Source organism: Physeter macrocephalus, chromosome 16, assembly GCF_002837175.3.
Source record: "Physeter macrocephalus isolate SW-GA chromosome 16, ASM283717v5, whole genome shotgun sequence".
NCBI classification, from domain to species: Eukaryota; Metazoa; Chordata; class Mammalia; order Artiodactyla; family Physeteridae; genus Physeter; species Physeter macrocephalus.
The window spans coordinates 59,277,836-59,301,745 of NC_041229.1; the positions used below are offsets into that span (position 1 = coordinate 59,277,836).

The 23,910-nt window shown below is 40.0% G+C and overlaps 1 protein-coding gene across 6 annotated transcripts in view; it reads left to right on the forward strand.

Annotated features, from left to right (window-relative positions):
* LOC102983336 (uncharacterized) overlaps positions 1-23,910 on the forward strand; it is a 189,178-nt gene that overhangs the window by 159,555 nt on the left and 5,713 nt on the right. Inside the window, exon 5 of one of the 6 annotated variants that reach the window (XR_003683638.2) lies at positions 7,629-7,690. The exons of the other annotated variants lie outside the window; for them this stretch is intronic. The gene's annotated coding sequence lies outside the window, so the exon portion shown is untranslated. The remainder of the gene's footprint in view (positions 1-7,628; positions 7,691-23,910) is intronic. 6 annotated transcript variants of the gene reach the window in all.

Here is a 23,910-nt window from a genome sequence, read left to right on the forward strand (position 1 = left end):
CCTGGCCTGGGAAGACGCCACGTGCTGCGGAGCAGCTAAGCCCGTGCACCACAACTACTGAGCCTGCGCTCTAGAGCCTGCGAGCCACAACTGCTGAGCCCGCACACCACAACTGAAGCCCACGTGCTCTAGGGCCCACATACCACAACTACTGAGCCCGTGTGCCACAACTACTGAAGCCCGTGCGCCGCAACAAGAGAAGCCACCGCAGTGAGAAGCCCACGCACCACAACAAAGAGTAACCTTCACTTGCCACAACTAGAGAAAGCCCTCGCGCAGCAACGAAGACCCAATGCAGCCAAAAATAAATTAAAAAAAAAAAAGTTTAAAAAAGGCAGATTTGTATTTGACACGGCAGTTTATCAGCTAGAGGACCTTAATAATTAAGCTGACAGCCTGCAAATACAATGAATAATCTGATATATCAGTAAGGTTTTAAAAAAAAAATCTTTCTCTGCAGTGACCCAGGCCCTGTACCTTTCACCCTTCTCTGTTAAGGATCACCTGGTGGAGGTTTTAAGACTAACTGACATATGTACTTTGTTCTTTGCAAAGAACTTTTGTGGGTTTTTCCCTATTTATTTCTTATAACAAGTCTGGGGAGATAGCCTTTATTTTCCAGATAAAATGACTGGGGATGAGCTTTCCCAAGGTCATGCTACTACTGAGCCCATGTGCCACAACTGCTGAAGCCCACGTGCCTAGAGCCCGTGCTCCACAACAAGAGAAGCCACCACAGTGAGAAGCCTGTGAACCGCAACGAAGAGTAGCCCCCTCTCACTGCAACTAGAGAAAGCCCACGCGCAGCAACGAAGACCCAATGCAGCCAAAAAAAAAAAAGTACTAAATAGTAAAGTTTTCCCTTTTAAAATAAATAAGTAAATACCCCGGGCTTCCCTGGTGGTGCAGTGGTTAAGAATCCGCCTGCCAACGCAGGGGACACAGGTTCGAGCCCTGGTCCGGGAAGATCCCACATGCCGCAGAGCAACTAAGCCTGTGCGCCACAACTACTGAGCCTGTGCTCTAGAGCCCATGTGCCACAACTACTGAAGCCCGCGCACCTAGAGCCCATGCTCCGCCACAAGAGAAGCCATGGCAATGAGAAGCCTGCGCACTGCAACGAAGAGTAGCCCCCACTCGCTGCAACTAGAGAAAGCCCACGCACAGCCAAAAATAAATAAGAATTAAATAAATAAATTTATTTTAAAAAACCTTCTTATCATTATGTTTATATTAATTATAAATTACTGTTGCTGTAGGTAATTATTTTATAGTAATAACTACCATTAATGACTGTCAAATGGAGTGCCAGGCACTTTATAAACATTGTTGTAAATTCTCATGATAACTGTCAAAGGAAGAGCTATTACATATGAGGGAATAAGGTTCAACTAGTTAAGTAACTTTCCCAAGGTCTTATAGCTTGTGTTACCTTAAGTGGAAAATAAGTATATGTAAAAATATTTTTTTTACTTTATTTATTGTGGTAAAATAGACATAAAATTAACCATTTTAACTATTTTTAAGTGTATAATTTAGTGGCATTAAGTACACTCACAATGTTGTATAAACATACTCATTATTTCCAGAACTTTTTCATCACCCCAAACAGAAATTCTGTATCCATGAAATAATAATGCTGCCTTTCCCCTCCGTCCAGCCCCTGGTAACCTCTAATCTACTTTCTGCCTCTATGAATTTGCCTACTTTAGATATCTCACATGAGTGGAATCATACAATTTGCCTTTTATTTGGCTTATTTCACTTAGCATAATGTTTTCAAGGTTCATCCATATTGTAGCATATATAAAAATTCATTCCTTTTTACGGCTGGTTAATATTCCATTTATGCCACATTTTGTTTATCCATTCAACATTTGTCTCCTTAAATCCCCTAGAATAAACTTTAGCCCTTTGAGGTTGAACCGTGGCGGTTAGCCTCTGTGCTGGTCCCTCAGCCAGCAAAAGCAGCAATGAGCAATCAAACACATAAACAAACCCAGTATTTCGAGGACAAGGTCATTATGGTCAGCCCTAGCTCCAGCAGGCCATGCCAGCAACTCAGGCCTTCACCCCCACTGCTGCCTGCCTGTGGGAAGGGGCATGGTAGCTGCTGGGCAAAAGACTGAAATTAACTGAAATTTACCAGCCTCTACATCAAGCTCCCTCTGGATGCTGCATGTTTTTTTGACTAGACTCCTGTTCTGAAAGTTACTTCAGACAGTTTCTGCCAGTCCGGGTTTGGTGGAGAAATGGATTTTTGGAGCTTCCTATTCTGACATCTTCCAGGACATCACTCCCAGTATAGGTATCCTAAAAACAAACAAACAAACAAACAAAAATGGTGTCATATAAAAAAAGGTTTGTTACCATTGCATAAAAGAAAATATAAGGCAAGGATTTTTTTTTCTTTTCCAGGTAAGGTCTTAATACATCCAATATTTTTTGCAAATAAAGAATAGCCATCATCCTGCTTGATGGTAGGAAACGTGTGCTTTCCACATATTTGTTCACAGTGACAGACAGATTTTCAGAATTAGCTGAAGTAACAGCAGTGTATTCAGTCATTGGCATATTTCTTTCTTTTTTTTTTTTTTTTTTTTGGTGATACGTGGGCCTCTCACCGCTGTGGCCTCTCCCGTTGTGGAGCACAGGCTCAGCGGCCATGGCTTACGGGCCCAGCCGCTCCGCGGCATGCGGGATCCTCCCGGACCGGGGCACGAACCCGTGTCCCCTGCAGCGGCAGGCGGACTCTCAACCACTGCGCCACCAGGGAAGCCCATTGGCATATTTCTATTAAATGATGGAAATACTGTCCTATAGTTCACTTTGTTTCCTGTCTTCTACCCTGGTGAAATAAATCTTTATTCATTAGCATGCTGAGAGCTTTGAATCAAGATTTAGGTGCTTTTATGCCTGAAGAGATTTCATTTAAGGTTTTTTGCTTTAAGGTATTTCAGACTTGCTTTGCCACCCTCCAGGGTGCTAGCCCTCATGTCTTTCCTCTGGAAATACTTTCTTGGATAGGCAGCAGGTTTGCTGAACAGAGCACTGGGGAACACCAGGTTCCAGCCCTGAATCTAACAATATTAGTTCTATAGTGACTATTCATTGAGTAAAAAGTTATACCGGATATGAGCTGGGTGCTTTATATAGTTCATCTCATTTAATCTTCCTAACATTCCAGAAGATAGATGCTATTATTCAGTTTTATAGGTGAAAAAACTGATGCAGGGAGGTTAAATGACTTTTCCAAGGTCAAAGAGGATTTCAGTACAGTTTTGCTGGGCTCCAAAGACTCTTCTCTGACCTCTATCCCATTCTGAATGAGGGGAAGGCCTAGAACTTAAAGGTTCCTTTATTTTGGCTCAGCTTGCTCATTCAAAAAATGAGGAGGTTAGGGATATATTATACAACATGGGGAATATATAACCAATATTTTATAATAACTATAAATGGACTATAACCTTTAAAAATTATGATTCATTATATGTACACTTGTAACAATATATTGTATACAACTGTACTTCAATAAAAGAATAATAAAATAAATTTTTTTAAAATGAGGAGGTTGCTCCTCAAGATGCCTTAGGAGCTATTAAAGGGGAGGGTTAAGCAAAATAGGTGCTCCCTTCTCCTCCAGTAGATGTCTGCTCAGGCAGATTTTATATATAAACTTCCAGGTGAGATTTTGTTTGACAAGAGGGTTCTCTTGCCACAGGCAGGGGCAGCTAAATGAACTGGTCAGGATGAACTCTCACCTTCCAGTTTCTTATATCCTCTATTCTTCAAATTGTAAGATTATCAATTTTGTGAAGACACATACATGCAATGACTGTGTGTCCTTTGTGTATGTTGCATCTCCATGGACTCTCTACCTTAACCAGCACAGATCTGTAAGAAGGGGAAAGACACAGACATGTAAGGAGACCATTATAGTACAGTGAGACATGCTGTCTCAGAGGGATGTGCCACTGTATTCCAAGAGCCTAACATAATAAGTAGATGTCCAAATTGCTGTGGAAACAAAGTGGGCGTAGGGGAGGGGCCATAACTCTGTCAGAGGTTGTTATCAGGAAAGGGTTCTGAGAAGTCAAGCATGGAACTAGGTCTTGAAGCATGAGGTGGAGTTCTCAGTTCCAGGTTTGGTTCTGCTACTAATAACTGCAAGACACTGGGCAAGTCTTGCCTTCACTTCCCATCCAGGCTGTGAGGGACTTAGGTGAGTTATTTAGCAATTTCCCTTCCAGCGCTAACATTCTGGGCATTAACCTATAAATTTTCATTAGATTTCTTTCATTATAAAACTACTGGCTAACTCATTCCCTTAATCTATTTCCTTTGCCTCTTCTTGAACACAATTTTTTGTGCCCCTTCTTGGAATCCCTGGTATTAATGAAAAGTTCAGAAACGAAGAAGGTGAGGTGAACTCAGTACCCTTACTCAGAACCCTCTCCTACAGTGACAGTAGCTTCTGTCAGCCCAGGTCTTCTTGCCCTAGGGCTCCTGATATTCTTGGGCAAGATCAATAGGAAACCATGGAAAACCTTTTCACAAGGATCCTCCTATGAAAAGTTAGGGATAAGCCATAGCCACCTCCAGTGAGTGTGTTCCCTTTTCCTGCTACATAAGCTCATGCAATTTAATTTAATTTTCTATTAGTTATGATTCTTAGTTAATGGAAATATAATTTAGTACTTATACTGAATTATACGTAACCCTGAATGGTATTTAGTATAGTATTTATATTAAATTATAATTAACCCTGAATACAACTGAAAATGGGTGGACTTTGATCAAGGACTTGAAGAGCTTTTGCTTATACTGTATAGATTCTCATTGGAATGATTTCTGTTGCTTAATGTAGTGGGGAGAGTCCCTGTTTGAAGTCAGAAGACTTGAATTTGAATCCTGGCTCTGCCTGTAACTAAAAACTGCAACTAATTTTACTTCGAGGGCCTCAGTTTCCTCCTCTGTAAAGTAGGAAAAATAACACCTACCTTATCTGTCACTTGTTTGTGAGACTTTAAGGAGATAATTGATCTCTAAGAACTTTTCAAATGAGGACACAGCTAGTCAGGAGTGGAGCTGGGTCAGTGACTGCACTGACTGTTCTTATCCTGGAGGTTAACTGCTTGGGCAGGCTGAGGCCTCAGGAGAGGTCAGGAGGTTGATGAGATTAGCAACTTTACTAGTGCTGAAACATTCTTTTGTGTGTGTTTTGAAGATAGCTCCCTGGCATTTGGGGGCAGAATTGGCCAAATTCCCAGACTTGTACTTCTCAAATAATCATAAGGTTTGGGGGTAGGAATGGAGGAAGTCCAGAGCTTAGGAAAAAAGATACCTGGGTAGAGATGACACCCTCTTATGCCTCAAACACTACAGAGCTAAGTTGTTTCTCCTGTGGGTGGGTTAGTAATAACAGCTATCTCTTATTAACAGTAATGGTTGCTGTTTGTTGCGCATCCATTATCAGCCATGCACAGTGTTTGGAAACTTTCCTAACGTACCTGACATCAGAGGAGGGCAAAATCAGCCTGGAAATAACCCAGAGCAGGTACTCCAAGGTTAAACTTTACTTGAAGTCTGTTTGAAGTTTATCTTCAAAATTCATATGAGTTTTACCTTGTCACCTTTATATAGTCATACTTGTTTTAAAATAAATACTTTAAATTGTTTGGTAATTTTTTTGTATTTGGTAAAATTAACATTCCAAGAAAGTGCATCCTATTTATTCAGTGCTGTCATGTACCCTCTAGCATATTGTTGAGGACCCACAGGGGCTCCTTTATCCAGTTTGAGAACTATGTCATCATTATTTTACTTAATCCTTATTATCTAAGTTTTAATAGATGTAGACACAAGTCAAGAAAGATGGAAACACTTGTCCCTGTCACAGAGCCATAAAGTGGTAGAGCCAGAATCAAGTCTAAGTTTGGATGCTCCGTGCTCTTAACCACTGAGCTGTATGTTTTCTATATTATTTACTGCCTTATACTTGTTTATATTTCTGTTACACTCATTGCTCTTGCAGGCAATCACTCTGTCCTTAGTGTTTAACACAGTGCCTAACACCAAGTAAACTCTCAGTGAATACTGATTGAACGAATAAATGACTAAAATGACTAATCAAGTCCCTAATATGAACCTATTCAGAGATCCATAAGTCTCTGGCAGATTGACCTCAGAGTTTGGAATAAGTGTTTTTGTTTTGAGACTCTCATCTAAAGCAGTGATTCACAGTTAACGCTAAGCCAATGCTTCTACACAGAAAATAATATTTGTAGAGAATTCTAGGTAAACAAGGTTGCCTAGGAGCTCCTTTGCTCCCCTTCCTTCCCAGACATTCCTACAGAGCTTAAGGAATCAGTACCTCAGTTCACCTGTATCTCACTGACATCTCCTAAGCCACCATGAGGGATATCCACACACACAGTCTCTCTCGTCTCCTTCTATGTACCCATCCACCCCTGATCATTACTGTCAAGCACAGGTGTGTTGTGGACAAAGCTTGAGAGCCATTGTCTTAAAATTATTGTTGTTTTCTTAATAGCAGCTGGTAGTGAGTAGTCTGTGCATACTTTGGGAGATTGGTGAACCTCCACTGCTGACTCATCCTTTCTTCCAGAGTGTATTGCTTGGAGCTCCTAGGGGAATTTCTCTTCTAAAAACCCACAGGCATTGCCCAGTGTTCTGAAGCATTTGGAATCTGGCCCTTAGTTAAAGAGAAACCTGTAGAAGCCTGTTAGTATTTGCTTTTAGGGGGATTTAGGGGTGGGGTGGGGAGGATTGTTTTATTTTTGCTTAAAAGAAGTGGGGAGCTATAAGCAAGATGAATATCCTGATACAGTGAATCTCTTCTTAGGCTTGGAGAGACTTCTCCAACATCTGAAGGTGGCCAATTGTGAGTTTCCAAAGTCTCTATGACTGATTGATTTATACCTTATAGCAGTGGCTTCTAAGGGTAGTCCCCAGGCCTAGGAATTCGTTAGAAATGCAAATTCTTGGGCCCTACCCCAGATCTACTGAATTACAAACTCCAGAGGTGGTTCCCCAGCAATCTGTGTTTTCACAAGCTCCCCAGGTGATTCTGAGGCTCATATCTTCCATTTAATAAATGTTCAATAAATAGGCTTTTTCTTCTTTCCCAATTCAGTGAGCTTGTCTAGGAATTTTGCCATCATAAATGTCATAATTCCTCTGAGAAATACCTTTTGGATTCAGAACAGCTTTAGAAACAGAGGCCATGTGTTAGCTTGGAGACGTGTCAGCTGTGACAGAGGAGTGGCTGGCCCCTTCTCAGACAGATTGGGAGGTCTGTGACCAGGCAGTTCTAAACCCTGGACAGAGGAGTAGAAGCTACAGTTTTTAGGAAGATGGCCAACAATCCTATCTTTTTCCCTCTACATCTTAGGAAAACTAAAAAATTGGCTTTAAAAGGACTCATGTTGGGTAAGGTCAAAAGTGTGATTACTTGAAAATTGCCTAGTTGTTGGGGAAGGTACTTGAATTTAAGAGTCTAAATCAGATTTTTACCAGTACTGCTCTCAGCAGGAAAAGAGGCAGAAAAATCAATAGTCCTTGGTCTTGTTTAAGCTACAGAACCACATTTCTTGTTACCTCTAAAGGCCTCTGACTGCCAGAGAGAGAAGCTTGAGCCATCACTGTCACGACAAGTGCTGCTACGATTGTAAGTTTATGCTGAGTTCCTTGAACTCTTTCGTCTTATGTCTGCATGGCAGGAGGACTGGAATCGTTGTGGTACCATGAGATAGGTAGGGGTGAGCAGCCAAGACCTGACTCCAGACCTTCCTTCCCTTTTCCCTCCTTAGGGTGGCCCCTGAGCTGTGAGAACTGAATTCAGCAGTGCAGACAAGAGGGCTGGGCAGTGACCGATAGGGTTGGCCTGTTCCTGAACAGCTCCATTGTGATTTAGGTAACTGACAATCCTGAGTTTCCAGAGGAACATGGAGCCTTGAGGAGGAAGGCTGAGTGATTGATATTATTATAATCATTTTCATCATTTGAGTACCCATTCCCTACCAATTCCAGTGCTGGGTGTTTCTCATATAGCTTAGTGGTTAAGACTGCTTAATTTTGAATCTTATTAGCTGTATCATTTGATTACTCTGTATCAATTATAAATGCCTGAAGATGCTACTGGAAGACTTGACTAATGGTAGTTTAAACAAATAGGAGGTATATTTTTCTCATATAAAAAAGAAGTCTGGAGGTCAGTGGCAGGTGGCATTGATTTATTAGGTCTGTGATTTCAAGACCAGTATCCCCTGACTCTTTTGGCTTTTCCTGCTTGATCTAAGATGACTGCTACAGCTGTAGGCATCACGTCTGTGATCAAGGAAGGAAAAAGGAGGTGTGGGGGAACATTGGTAATATTTGTCCTTTTACTAGGAAAGCAAAGGCTTTCCCAAAATTCCCCCAGGAGATTTCTTTGTATATTTCATTGGTTAGAACTGGGCCACCTGGCTAGTCCTGAGTACTAGGAAGGCTGAGAAAGCGAGTATTTAACTTTTCCAGCCTCAGTAGCGCAGAGCGGGGTGGAAATGAGCATTGGGTTAGCCAGTCCATGGTCTACCAAAATGACCTGGGTGAGTAAATTAGCTTCTCTAGTGATTCCTCATCTATAAAATAAAGATAATAGTAGAACCTACCTCATGAACGGGTTGTGAGGATTAAATGAGATCAATGTAAAGTGCTTAGCATAATACTTGACGCATAATAAGTAATATTGTCTTTATTGCTAGCATTATTATCTCAGCTCTGCAAAGTTATTATTATTATTCCATTTTACATAAGAGGAAGCCAAAGCTCAGTGAGTGGAGATAAAAGTTTGCCTGAATTCACATACTCTGAAATGGCAAAACTGAGATTAGAGCCCCTATCTGAATCTAAAGTCCATTCTCCTTTTTCTGCAGTGGGAGTTGAATCAGCAGAGAAATGGTGGTTAGCTGGTGAGTCTGTGTTGGCCAGACCCATGGCATCAGCCATAGTCTGGGTGATTAGGCAGGGAAGGAGACTGAAAAGAGTAGGTCTGGACAGTGAGTGTCTAAGCAGAAGCCCCGGCCAGGACATATAAGGACAAAGAGAAACATGACTGAAGGGGTCATCACTGGACTGATACTAGGATCCACTATATTGAGGAATGAGTACTTGAGAAAAATGGAAATATAATTTGATAAAAACTGTAAGAATAGCCTGTTATAAGAGTAGCCAGAAGGGACCCCCTAATCAGGCCTGGAGAGAGTAAGGTCAAGGGCAACTTTCTGAAGAAGGGAATGAGTGAAGGGCAAGGGAAGAACAATCCAAGCATTAGGGATAGCCTGAACAGTGACATGGAAACAGAACAGTTGAATGGAGTATGCTAGAATAGCTGTGTGTTTGGTATTGGTGTAGTGTAAAGTGCCAGGCCAGGACTGGCAAAAGAGGAAATAATAGGGCATCCAGATGGATGGGAGCCAGACAAGGAGGATCCTTATGCCATGCTATGAAATTTGGAACTTACTCCTTGGCAATAACCTTTATCCGTGTTTGGATACTTGTTTGGCACTTTATCCTTGGCCACCAGAGTGGCAATTTTGAAAGGTCTCTCTGGATGGAGGAAGGATGGATTGGAGAGAGAGAAAAAGGAGGTCAGAAGGTAAGTTAGGAGGTCCTTAAAATAATTCAGTCAAGAGATGTGAACAAGGAGTGGTATTTGGGATGGAGAGGAGAGGACATCTTTGAGACATTTTTAGAGAGAACAGTGTCTGACATTCAGTAGACATTCAATATTTGTGGCATATGAATGAGTAAGTTAAGACTGCATGTTGGACTTGGGGAGTAAGGGAGAAGGAGGAATCTGAACTTATCTCAGGCTTCCTCTGGGTTACATGACAGGTTGCATTGTTATGCCTTTTTCACTGAGTTCTTGGGAGTACTGAGGCCAGTGTGTGTCAGGGAGCTTTCCTTTTAGATGTTTCTCAGATAATTTTCTCATAACACTTGAGGAATCCATTTTTTTTTTCTGGTGCTAGGATTTCTAAATTTAATACAGCTTGGTAATTATGTGGCAAGATAATGCTATTCCCATTTTACAGATTTTGAAACTGAGGTGCAGTAGTTAATTAACTTGCCTGGGGTCATTCAGCTACTCAGAGTTAGGAGATGTTCTTTCCTCTACAGCATGTAAGGCTCTTGAACTTCCCGTTGTAATTTCAACTGATTATAGGCCATAATAAAACAACTTGGACTTCCCTGGTGGTACAGTGGTTAAGAATCCGCCTGCCAGTGCAGAGGACACAGGTTTGAGCCCTGGTCCGGGCTGCGGAGCAACTAAGCCTGTGCACCACAACTACTGAGCCTGCGCTCTAGAGCCCACGAGCCACAACTACTGAGCCACATGCCACAACTACTGAAGCCCGCATGCCTAGAGCCTGTGTCCCACAACAAGAGAAACCACCGCAATGAGAAGCCTGTGCACGCAACGAAGGATAGCCTCCGCTCGCCACAACTAGCGAAAGCCCACGCACAGCAATGAAGACCCAATGCAGCCAAAAATAAATAAATTAATTAATTAAAAAAAAAAATAAAACAAGCCATAGCATTTTAAAAGATTAGATTGATCTAGTTACTGAGCTGTTACGATGAGGCCATGAGTTAATCGTAATTCAGTGCACCTTCTAATTCAGTCCAATAGACTGTACAGTATCATTTGCATTATACAAAGAAACTTCTACTGATGCCTCCTTAGTGTTAAGAGGAAAAAATAAAATAACTCATAGAAAGAGTCCACCTTATTCTTCTTTATCAGATCTGGTTTCAGTCTTCACTGTCACTAACATTACCATGAGCAAATCACTTAGTTTTGCAGAACCTCAGTATTCTCACCTGTAAAAATATGGGAGATGTTCATTTAATAGTTGCTGTTGGGCTTCCCTGGTGGCGCAGTGGTTGAGAGTCCGCCTGCCGATGCTGGGGACACGAGATCCCACATGCCGCGGAGCGGCTGGGCCCGTGAGCCATGGCCACTGAGCCTGCGCGTCCAGAGCCCGTGCTCTGCAATGGGAGAGGCCACAACAGTGAGAGGCCCGCATACCACACACACACACAAAAAATAGTTGCTGTTATTATTATTTTGCATATGCAATAAGAGATTCAAAATTTGATAAGGATTATAAGGGTCTCGCCCAGGTCACATAGTAACTTAGTGGCAGCTCTAAACAAAAAATGTGTTGAGAGGACTTCCCTGGTGGCGCAGTGGTTAAGAATCTGCCTGCCAATGCAGGGGACACGGGTTCAAGCCCTGGTCCAGGAAGACCCCACACGCTGCGGAGCAACTAAGCCTGTGTGCCACACTGCTGAGCCTGTGCTCTAGAGCCCCTGAGCCACAACTACCGAGCCCGCGTGCTGCAGCTACTGAAAGCCCATGTGCCTAGAGCCTGTGCTCCACAACAAGAGAAGCCACCGCAATAAGCCTGTGCACCGCAACGAAGAGTAGCCCCCCCCTCACCGCAACTAGAGAAAGCCCGCGTGCAGCAACGAAGACCCACTGCAGTCAAAAAAAAATGTGTTGAAATGGAAGCATTCTCTGGGACTCTTTGACCTAAGACATGTTCTATATTTTAGTTTATTTGAAAACCCAATCCTGATCCAGAGACAATACACTATTAACACTTTGGTATCTGTTTTTTTCTAGATCCTTTAAAATGAGATTATATGCTATGTGCTGTCCTCTAATGCCTTAATTTGTTTAAGGAATTATGAGTTGTGTCATTTAGATTTGTTTCAGATAATGCCCTGTTAGTAGACATTAAGGTTGCTTTAACTTTCACTATTAACGAGTAGCACAAAATAAAAATAATAGACTGAAAATGATTGAGAAATAAAAATGCAAACATGTGGGACACTGATATTTACACATTTTTGAAAGGAACAAAAAATGCTTTTAAATGCACAAAAGGTTGTAAATACACATTATACACACAACAGTACACAAAAAATTACCTGTATTCAAAGCATAATGACTGGTTCGATGTTTCTACAAAAAGCCACACTGACTAGGAGATTGCTTTTGTCCAGCCTCTGCTTGGCCAAATAGCAATAGGCTTAATCACCTGGAGCCATGTAAGGAGAAGGGAAAATCAGGAGTAAGGGACATGATTGAAGGTTTACAATTAAGATTTAAGATTCTCATTAAATAATCTTAAAATCCACGGGCAAACACAACCATTTCCAAAAGAGAACTTTTAATGAAAGGGGTAGGGGTAGGGGACTAACATTTATTAAAACACTTTCCACTCTGTGCCAAGTATTTATGCTAGGTATTTTGCATGCTACCTCCTTTAATTTTCTAATCTATAGTATAGGATATTCCTGTGCTCCTGAGGCTCAGGTAAAGGGACTTGCCTAAGATTTCACATCTGGTAAGTTGTACAGCTGACTTTTGAATCCACACTTGCCTCCTTCAGAGCCCCTGTTCTCCCTACTGAACTCCCATAGGACGGCCAGAGCAGGAAACTCCTCCTCCTGACTGTCAGTAGGAATATTTAGATGGGTGTCTACATAGCAAGTTCATGACTGCCCTGCTTTCTTCCCTAGCCAGCCTATGTGCAGACACAGGAGAAGGAAAAAGAGACACTGGTCCCGACATAGAGTAGGTACTCAAAAAATATATGTCAAGCAAGTAAATTAATTATTGTGTCTATTTTTTAAAAATACATCAAAACTGAGGCTCTGAGAGTTGAAGAGATTTGCCCAAAGTCACAGAGCTAAGAAGTAAAAGAGCTGGGATTTGAATCTAGGTCTGCCTGTAAATGAAGCTCCTGCTGTTTCTGTAACACTGTACAGTTTGTCTCAGTTTGACACCTGCTCTAAATGTCGACAACAGTGTTACTTGTTTGAATCAACAGTAGGGGAAGGTACATGGCCTGAGCAAAAGTAACACTCTACTTAAAGTCTCTTTTGTAACTAACTTGGAGTTGCAGCAGCCTCTCCAAATCCAGAAGCCAGACCCGATTGGAGGGAGAAGGAGCCAGTTACATGCTAAAATTCTTTTTGTCCTTCTTCCCTGTTCTATAGCACTTTGTATTTCCCTCTTTGACAGCCTTTATTCCAGGATGCCTAATACCAGGGTTACTTATGTGTTTGTTTGTCTTTCCCATTAGATGGTGAATTTATAGAGGGCAAAGGTTATGTGTTTTCATTTTGCATTTATTATAGCACCTAGAACATATTAAGTGTTCAAGTAAATATTTATTTAATTGAATTGACCACCATTTGTGTATTGGCTCACTTTTGAAGATAGTCACTCAGGTATTAATTTTTAATATATACACAATTCTAGAAAGGTTGAATTTCTGGCCTTCTAGCCCACAACTAATTCTAGCACTGGGGAAGGGTTAGCTGAGAAAGGCTAAAAGGATGCAGGCTTCAGGATGATAAAATGAGTGTAAAAGTGTTAACTGCCTGAGCATAAATAAAGATGCATTTAGATCAATGCCCCTAATTTCTTTCATTTTTAAGGGGAAAAAAATGTCTTTCCTTCATTCAAAACAAAAAATTCCTCTGGATCCTCCTACTTCCTCAAGCTGTCATAGCCACTCCTTTCCTTTACTATCAACATTTTTTAAAATTTTATTTATTTATTTATTTTTGGCTGCATTGGGTCTTCATTGCTGCACGCGGGCTTCTCATTGCAGTGGCTTCTCTTGTTGCGGAGCATGGGCTCTAGGTGTGCAGTCTTCAGTAGTTGTGGCACGCGGGCTCGGTAGTTGTGGCTTGTGGGCTCTAGAGCGCAGGCTCAGTAGTTGTGGTGCACAGGTTTAGTTGCTGCACAGCATGTGGTATCTTCCTGGACCAGGGATCGAACCCGTGTCCCCTGCATTGGCAGGTGGATTCTTAACCACTGCGCCACCAGGGAAGTCCCTTACTATCAACATTTTTACTCATGTTTTAACACAGCCTGCTGTTCCAGTGCCTTCATTAAATCTGCTCCATATCAAGTTAAAAGGCAGATATTGTCATGCTCAATTTTTAAGAAAAGATCCAACTATATACTATCAACAGGAGATGCAGTTTAGATTCAAAGATACAAAAGGGTTGCAATGAAGAGTAGCCCCTGCTCACCACAACTAGAGAAAGCCCGTGCACAGCAATGAAGACCCAAAGCAGCCAAATACAAATCTAAACAAACAAACAAATAAATAAATAAATAAAAGTTTAAAAAGGTTGAAAGTAAAAGGATGGGAAAAGATCATGTAACAGCAACCTTAAGAAAGCTAGGGTGGCTATGCTATTATCAGACAGAACAGACTTTAAAACAACAACAAAAAATGTTACTAGAGTTAAAGAGGGACATTTTATAATAATAATAAAAGAGTCAATCATTCATGAAGGTATAACCATTATAAACATATATACACCTAACAACAGAATCCCAAAATATGTGAAACAAACTATACCTAACAGATATCTGTAGGACAGACACCAACAACAGAATTTAGTTTTCTCCAGTACACATGAAACATTTTCCAGGATAGTCAATATGCTGGGCCATAAAACAACTCTCAGTACATTTAAAGGATTGAACTCATACAGAGTATGTTCTCCAGTCACAATGGAATGAAATTATAAATTAATAATAAAAAGAAATTTGAGAAATTTACAATTTAGTGAAAAATAACACACTCCTGAATAATCAGTGGGTCAAAGAAGAAATCACAAGGGAAATTAGAAAATACCTGGAGATGAGTAAAACACACCATACCAAAATTTATGGGATGTAGCTAAAGTATACTTAGAAGGAAATTTATAGCTATAAATGCCAACATTAAAAATGAAGAATGGGGCTTCCCTGGTGGCACAGTGGTTGAGAATCCGCCTGCCGATGCAGGGGACACGGGTTCATGCCCCAGTCTGGGAAGATCCCACATGCCGCGGAGTGGCTGGGCCCGTGAGCCATGGCCACTGAGCCTGTGCGTCCGGAGCCTGTGCTCCGCAAAGGGAGAGGCCACAGCAGTGAGAGGCCCGCGTACCACAAAAAAAAAAAAAAAGAAGAAGAATGATCTCAACTCAGTAACCTAACCTTCCACCTTAACACACTGGGGGGAAAAAAGAGTAAACTAAACCTAAAGCAAGTAAAGGGAATGAAATAATAAAGATTAGAGTAGAAATCAATGAAATTAAAAAACAGAAGAACAATAGAGAAAATCAATAAATCAAAAGTTGGTTCTTTGAAAAGAGCAACAAAACTAACAAACTTTTATCTAGACTGATTAAGAGTAAAAGAGAGAAGACTTAAATTACTAAAATCAGGAATGATACAGGGGGTATTATTACTGATTTTACAGAAATAAAGAGGATTATAAGGGCATATTATGAACAATTGTATGCCAACAAATCAGCTATCTAGGTGAAATGGACGAACTACAGATGGTACCTGACTTATGATGATTCAACTTAGGATTTTTCAACTTTGCAATGGTGTGAAAGTAGAAAATCTGAATAGACCTATAACATACAGAATTAGTAAACAAACAAACAAACTTTCTACAAAGAAAAGCCCAGGACAGACAGCTTCATTGGTGAGTTCTAACAAATATTTAAGTAAGAATTAACACTCACCTTCCACAGACTCTTCCAAAAAATAGAGGAGGGGGGAGTACTCTCTATCTTATTCTATAAGGCAAGTATTGTCCTGATACCCAAATCAGACAAAGACATCATAAGAAAACTATAGACTAATGTCCCACTTGAATATAAATGCAAAAGTCCTCAACAAAATAGTAGCAAAATGAGCAATAACATATAGAAAGGATTATATTATACACTGACCAAGTGGGATTTATCCCAGGGGGAAGATCCATTCAACATAGGAAAATCAATCAATGCACACACCATATTAAAACATTAAAGGACAGAACTCACATAATCATCTCAATAGACACAGAAAAAGCTTTTGACAAACTCTAATACCCTTTCATGATTTAAAAAAACAAAGAAGTGAACAAAAACTCCAACAAACTAGGAATAGAAGGAACTTCCTCAACGTGATAAAGGACATTTATGAAAAACCCATGGCTGTCATCATACTTAATAGAAAAAGACTGAATGTTTTTCCCATAACATTGTGAACAGGCAAGGATTTCAGGTCTCACTGCTTCTATTGAACATTGTGCTGGAGGTTCTAACCAGGGCAGTTGGGCAAGAAAATGAAATAAAAGTCATCCAGATTGGAATGGAAGAGTAAACTATCTGTCTTTGCAGATGACACGATCTTGCATAGAGAAAATTCTGAGGAATCCATGCAGAAACTATTAGAACTAGTAAATGAGTTCAGCAAGGTTGCAGGATATAAGATCAATATATAAAAATCAGTCATATTTCTGTACAGTTGTAATAAATAATCCAAAAATGAAATTATGAAAACAATTCTGTTTACAATAGCATCAAAACAAAAAAAATAGGAATAAATTTAACAAAAGAAGCATAAAACATACACTCTGAAAACTACAAAACATTCTTGAAAGAAATTAAGGATCTAAATAATTAGAAAAATATCCCATGTTCATGGATTGAAAGATTTAATATTTTTAAGATGGTAATACTCCCCAAATTGATCTACAGATTCAACACATTCCCATCAGAATCCCAGCTGACTTGTGTGCATATTTTGACAAGCTGTTCCTAAACTTCACATGGAAATTCAAAGGACCCATATTAGCCAAAACAATCTTGAACAGGAACAAATTCAGAGGACCCACACTTCCCAATTTCCCAAAACTTATTAGAAAGCTACAGGTAATCAAGACAGTGTGTTTTTGGCATAAGGGTAGACATATGGATCACTGGAATAGTATTGAGTGTTCAGAAATAAACCCTTGTATTTACAGTCAGTGATTTTCAACAAGGGTACCAAAAATAATTTAGAGGGGGAAAGAACAGTCTTTTCAACATATGGTGCTGGGACAACTAGATATCTACATGTGAAAGAATGAAATAGGACCCCTCTTTCACATCATATGCAAAAATTAACTCAGAATGGTTCAAAGACCTAAATATAAGAGCTAGAACTATAAAACTCTTATAAGAAAACTTGGAGGTAAATCTTTGTGACCTTAGATTTGGCAAGGGTTTCTTACATATGATACCAGTAGCACAAGAAGCCAAAGAAAAAATAGGTAAATTGGACTTAATCAAAATTTAAAACTTTTGTACTTCAAAGGACACCATCAAGAAAACAAAAGGACAAACCACATATTTGGGATAAAATATTTGCAAATCATCTGACAGATAAGGGACTTGTACCAATGTTTATATGTCAAGAACTCTTACAAGTCAATAATAAAAAGACAACCCAATTAAGAAATACGCAAAGAATCTGAATAGACAGTTCTCCAAAGAAGATATAAAGATGGCTAATAAACACATGAGAAGGTGTTCAACATAATTAGTCATCAGGGAAATGCAAATCAAAACCACAGTAAGGTTCTATTTAACACCCTTAGAATGGCTGTAATTAAAAAGGCAGATAATAACAAGTGTTGACAAGGATATGGAGAAATTAAAAGTCTTATATACTGATGCTAGGAGTGTAAAAATGGTATAGCCACTTTGGAAGAGTCTGGCTATTCCTCAAATGGTTTCCTGTCTCTATGGCCTTGCTTATACTGTTCTTTTTATTTGGGAATGCCAGTTCTTTTATCTTTGCCTGTCAGAATCCTGCCTATTCCACAAGGCCCAGCTCAAATTCCAGTTCCCCAAGCTTATATACTTAGAAACAGATTCTGCTAGGTTGTATGTCTTTATTTGGTATTACAAAATTGCCTTTCAGATGGCTTTTACTAATTCCCATTGTTTCAGATCCTTCCTAACACTTGATATTGTCAGACTTCAAAATATTTGTCAGTCTGATAGGTGTGAAATGATATTGTATTCCATCTACTTGCATTTTGCTGATTACTAGTGTCGTTGAACATCTTTTTCTTTTCTCCTCCATCTCCCGAGTCATTTGAGTGATTTCTTCCATGAATTGCATGATTAGATTCTCTTGCCTTATTTTCATTTTCTTACTGATTAATATGAGTTCTTTATTCTGGATACTAGTTCTTTTTAAATGTGTGATAAATATCTTTTCTTACTCTGTGCTTGCTTTTTAACTCTGTTTATAGCATCTCGTCATACAGATTTAAATTTTGATAAGTTAAATTTATCAACCTTTTGGTCTCATCTAAGAAATATTGATACTTCTAATCCCAAGGTCAAACTGATATTCTCTTTTTTTTTTCTTCTAATAGTTTTAAAGTGTTTGTTTCTTTGTTTAATTTAGGTCTTTGGTCTTTCTGGAATTGGAGAAGTGAGAGGTGGGGATCTAATTTTTTTTCTTCACATGAAAAACCAAGTATCCCAATATATTTTATTGAATCTGAGCAAGATTCTCTCCTTTACCAAATCTTATTAAACAGAATAATGAAATGAAAGAGTGAATTGATCCGGGAGGGAAAGGGATTCATGGACCAAATCATCAGTTTGCAAGGTTTCATCTTGCTTTTTTATGTCTTTTAAAAGATAAATGCAGGGAGGGCAGGAATCACTCACCGAACAGTCTGTAAAGTGCTGAGTACCTCCCATCTGTCTTATAGATGGGGTTGCGGGGGGGAGCAGCAGCATATTCCTGGAGTGGTGATTGAGACAGAATAGGCCATCTGCTTTCCATTAAAATTTCTCCCATACTGGCAGATAGGGAACTTTGGTGATATTTTTAGATTTGTAAAAGAATGTTTCCCCCTGAGGAATAGAACACACTTACCTTATGTGCTTACTTAGTAGCAATTGTATTACTAGCTTTAACCTAGCCTATTTTCGTATCTTTTTTTGTTGTGATATTGTTTTTACACTGAAGACGTATCAAGCTAGGCTTGCTCTGGTTTTAGCAGCCTTTCTCTTCTAGGACCCAGCCAAGGTGCATGACCCACAGGTTGGTGGCCTTTCACCTGATGGATGAGTTCTCCCTGAAGATGCAACAACGTAACTCAGAGCACAGTTGATTACAGGATAGTGCCCACTTTCTTGTTACCTCAGGGGGAGTTGCCTTGCCCCAACTAAGAACAATGCCTCACTTACACCCTTATATTTTCCTGGGGCTCACTAGTGGGAGGCTGGGTGGGTGGGCCTTGAATCCAGTGTACAGGCTTCCTCAGATTCAGGTCTGGTGGGCTGGTCCAGAGCCAGCACTGCAGAACTGCTGCCTGCCTCCCTGACCTACATTCCCGCCAGTATAGCACTCTTAGCAGCCAGGCCTCCCAACTAGTAAGAGGAATTCAGATTTAGGCTTTTTATCTGGAACGAACACATTCAAGGGTCCATTTAATTTATTTTCTTTCCTTCTGCCTATTTAAAGAAAAGGGGGAAAAAAGCCCACAAACCCTGCAGTTAGAATGTTTCCCATCTTTACTTTTAGCCTTTCAGCTCAGTGCCATAAAAATGATTTTACTATCAGGATGAAGTTTTGTGAGCTCTGTCTCCTAAACATCTTTGTAGTTCCACTCTCTTTATCCCATTGTTACTGTTTTAGCTTTGCCTTTGGGCTGTTGCATCAACTTCCCATCTGGTCCCTCCTTCTCTGATCTCACCCACTCTGAACTCCTTTCTACATTGCTACTGTAGTCATTTTTATAAAACACAAATTTGAAACTCCCCAATTTAAAATCCTCCAATGGATTCTTAAATTCCATGCCTTAGCCTGGCATTCAGATCTCTTCACAATCTGTCCCCAGTGTATTTTTTAAACCTTCATTTCCTGCCACTCTTCCCCACTCACTGTAACCTCCAACCACACTGAACTATTTGCCTGATATGGGATACATTTTCATGCCTTCATGCATGAAACGAATATATATTTCTTTGTCCCCACCCTCACACACCTCTGACAAACTCCTCTTATTCATTGTTCAAGGCCAGCTAAAATCTTTCTTCTTCTGAAAAGCTATTCCCAACTGTCCCAGACCTGTTCTTCACTCCTTCCTCAGCATTTCAAGACTACCCCAACATTCTCTGATTATATATCATATATATTGCCTATAGATTAATATAAATAACCTATGTTACTTCCCTGTTAGACTGTAAGCTCTATGTAGAGAACCTAGCACCATGCTTGGCACAGTAAGCATCTGCTAGATGCTAACTATGCTGATGGATAATGATGAAGAAATCTGGATTAAGTCACTTTAGGCCTTCATTGACCACTTATTACCAGTCTTGTTGTGTCAATTCAGTTCTTTTTTTTTTTTTTTAATCAAGAATTAAAAAGAAGAGTGAGCGAGGCAGGAAGAAAATGGAATTATTTTAAGGGCAGATGATTTGTAAATTGAAGTCTGACCAAAGGTGGGCAATCAGGATGGGGAAGATTTGAAGGAATTGAGTCTGGATTTGAGCAAGAGAAAATTCAGGAAGAATAACTGATATCTTCATATCTGTGGACAGTTGTGCTGGAGCAGAGGAAACAGACATGTTCTGTGAGGGTGGAACTAGGACCAGTAGTTTAGAAGCTGTTCAGGGTTAGATTCCTTACAAGGTTGATTTTTAGCACAGAGTAAAGAATTTCTTAACCTCCAGAGCTCTCCAACAGGAGCTTTGACTGCCTCAAGAGATTCTGAACACACCATCATTAGAAGGTGTGCTGGCAGAGGCCATGTGGCCAGCCATGTGGGCCACTATAGAAGATATTACAGTGCTGAGTGTCAAATTAGACTCAATCATCTCTAGTACCTCTTCTAACTGTGTAATTCAGTGCCTGTGTGATGCTTTTCAATAACGTGAGCAATGACCTATATTTAGGATACTGAGTGGGAACAGAATAGCTTTTTTTTTTTTTTTAAATAACTGAACCATCTTTGACCAAATCGATTCTCCTGAGTAATTTCCTGTTTTCTCAGGTTTTGAATCTGAAATAAAAGAATGTTGGCAAAGAAAACGGCAGCCAAATCCAGAGGTTTACGCAAAGTAGACTCATGTTTTGAGGGAGGTTGTTAGAATGGACTTTGTCTCATTCAGCAGGCCCAGTTCTGTCTCCACTCTCTTTTTACTAGTGTGTAAGATAAGTCTAAGCTTCAATATCCTCATCTATAAAATGGGACTAATAATGTATTTCATAGAGTTAAGGTAAAAATTAAGTCAGATAAAGAAGTGCCTGGCACAGTGCTCAGAACGTGTTACAGATTCAAAACTGTATCCTTCCTCTTGCCGTCTTCTTTTTTATTTTGAGAGAATTAAAGATTTTTGTTTTGCTTGTTTGGTTTTTTGGTCACCCCTAGGGTTGGGGGACAGTTTTCTTCATTTTAATTGTGAGCTTCAGAACTAAAGTGTCTTCATTGCATAAATGTTCCCCCTGCTCACAAAGGAATAATCCTCTTTGTCTTCCTGACCCAAGGAGTTAGTCTTCCACTACCTTTTTGATACTCTGCTCTTTTTACTTCCTAAAGATCAAGTAGTTTCAGAAATAGTTTCTGATTTCTCTTGAAAGTAATTTCTAATTTCCATATTAATCAAAAAAATAGCTTTATATTTCTTCAGTCCTAATCCTAGTAACAACAAGTAAAAGGGATTAGATTGTATTAATATCTGTAAAGCAGTTAAAATGTATGCATCCTAGGAAACCTGATCACTACTGTAGCCTTTGAGGTACAGAGGAGAAAAGCTCTTTTGTGTCCATTTATTCCCTTCACTCTTGACCTCCAAAGAATATAAATACAGGAGGGGCACACTTGTTCCCAAGGAGCAAGTCATAGTTATTTGTTAGGTGTGGAAAAGGCCAGTTCCCACCACTGATTTACTGAATAATCTCAGCCAAAAAATATCACTTTACCTTTGTGAGCCTTGATTTCCTTATCTACAAAATGGGGAAAATAACATTAGTGTTGTTTTGAGGCTTGCATGAAATATATGTATGTATGAAAATATCTTTTGTCTGAGTGGTGGGTAAAATATCCATGGTGTATTATTTGAACTCCATGTCTTTACCCCCAGTGCACTTCAACAGATCCAGGCAGTCTTGGGGAACTGGGACTTGGAGTGCGCTCCACTCGCTTTGGTGGGGCAGAGCCTATCCAGAGTCTTGGGAGTGTGCTGAGAGGAGACTTCAGCAGGTAATAGCCACAGTCTAGCAAGTGTTACTATGACCTGAAGCTTACGTTCTAGTAGTGGGAGATAGGCAGTCTCCCATAAATACGTAAACATATAGTATATCAGGTTTTTAGCTGCTGTGAAGGAAAACAAAGCATGATAAGGAGCACAGAGAGTAATGAAAGTTGAAGGTAGTATTTTAGAAAAAATGTAAGGTGACCTTTGAACAGAGTTCCAGAAGGGAAGAAAGGGACAGGTTAAAGGCTCTGAGATGGGAAAGTGCTTGACACATTTGAAGAACAGCAAGGAGGCCATTGTGGCTGGAGTAGATTATTATGGGGGGCAAGGAGGGGAGGTTAGAGAGGTAGCTGAAGTCCAGGTGGGTCATTGAAAGGATTTCACTGTAACTGTCTTGGGAAGCTACTGTGGGGCTTAAAGAGAGGAGTGTCATGATCTGATTTAATGTTTTAATGGATCTGTTCTGGCTGCTGTGGTAGACTGCATAAGATCAAAGGTAGAAGCAGGGAGACCTGTTAAGAAGCTACTGCAATAATCTAGGTGAGAAATAATGATGACTTGGACTGGATAGAAAGTATGTAGGCAATGAGATATGGTCAGATTTTAAATATATTCTAAAGGTGGAACTGAAAGGATTTGCTGATGGATTAGATGTGGATAGGTGAAGAAGAGTAGAGTCAAGGATGACTAAGATTTTTGGCCTGAGGATCTAGAAGAATGAGTTGTCATTTACTGGTGTGGAGAAAAAGCTTAGAGAACAGATTTTGGAAGGGAATGGGAAGATAAAAGTAAATATTTAATTTTGAATGTCATAAGTTTAAAATAATAATAGCTAACTTTTTGAAGTCTTAACTGTTTGCCTGGCTCCTAGTTCTTTGAGGTCTTACTAATTTAGTACTTATAGCAACCTATTATGTAAATAATATTATTATTCCCACTTTACAAATGGGAAAACTAAAGCACAGAGAGGTTAAGTGGCCCAAGGTCACACAAACCTAAGCTTAGATCTAGCTCCAGAGACCATACTCTTAGCCACTCTACCCATATAGCCTTGATGTCTAGCAAACATCCAAGTGGAGATGTTAAGTAAGTAGTTATATACTGTGAGTCTGGAGTTCAGGACAGCAGTCCAGTCTAGCAATATGAAACTTGGGCATAGGTAGTGTACAGATGAAACTGAAAAGGTAAGTTAGGGTCAATGACTGTAAAGGGGGATATGGTCACAAGAAGACAAAATGATGAGATCAAGACCTAAAAGGCAACCCACCCTTTTAGGTGTGGTTAACCCATCAGTCCTGCTTTGTAGAGCCAATGAGGGTACAAACCAAGCCACTTATGGATGTCCCCAAAATGCTACCCTTCATCCTTCTGCCTGGAATGTTCTTCCTCCCCTTTTTTGGTCCACATCAAGGGACACCTAGTGCCCAGTATAATCCCAGGCAGACAATAGGTACTAAATAAATGTTGGTTGATGAAGGCCCCTTCTCTGCTCACTTTACATCCTTGTCATGGCATTTTTTGGGCTGCATTCTAACTGTCCACTCATCTGTTTTTCTCCCTCATTACCTGGTGACACTCTCAAAGCCAGGGACCCTCTTGGATTTGTTTCTTTTGTTTTTAAACCTTTCATAGCTCCAGAATACAATGCCCTGGGTAATCTCTTTATTGAGTACCTATTCTCTTCAGTTATCTGTGCTAGGCACTAGAGATGCCAGCATCATCAACAGAGGCAGCAGGATGAGTAATATCAGTTGGAGACAAGGAAACAAAATAAAC